This window comes from Branchiostoma floridae, unplaced genomic scaffold (genome assembly GCF_000003815.2).
Source record: "Branchiostoma floridae strain S238N-H82 unplaced genomic scaffold, Bfl_VNyyK Sc7u5tJ_517, whole genome shotgun sequence".
Classification (NCBI taxonomy): domain Eukaryota; kingdom Metazoa; phylum Chordata; class Leptocardii; order Amphioxiformes; family Branchiostomatidae; genus Branchiostoma; species Branchiostoma floridae.
In genome coordinates this window covers 143,784-144,136 of record NW_023365886.1, presented here as the reverse complement: position 1 = coordinate 144,136, position 353 = coordinate 143,784, and positions in this window count along the sequence as shown.

The following is a 353-nucleotide window of genomic DNA, read 5'->3' as shown; positions in this document are numbered from 1 at the left end:
TTGTCTCCACATTCAAGTACCTGGGATCTATCATCTCTAAGACTGGTGACTTGAAGCCAGAGATAAATCAACGACGTGCCCAGGCCTCCGCTGTCCTACAGTCCCTGTCCCTGTCAGAAACCACTCTGGCGACACCGCCATGTCTCCTTACAGACCAAACAACGCATGTACAACTCCTCCGTCGTACCAGTCCTTCTGTACGGCTCCGAAACCTGGCCTCTGAGTAACACCTTGGCAGCACGCCTCGATGGGTTTGACAGCAGAGACCTGGGGAGAATCACCGGTACCCGTTGGCACGAGCATGTGCGCAACAGCGACCTCCGGGAGCAGACCGGACAACCTCCTGCCTCTAG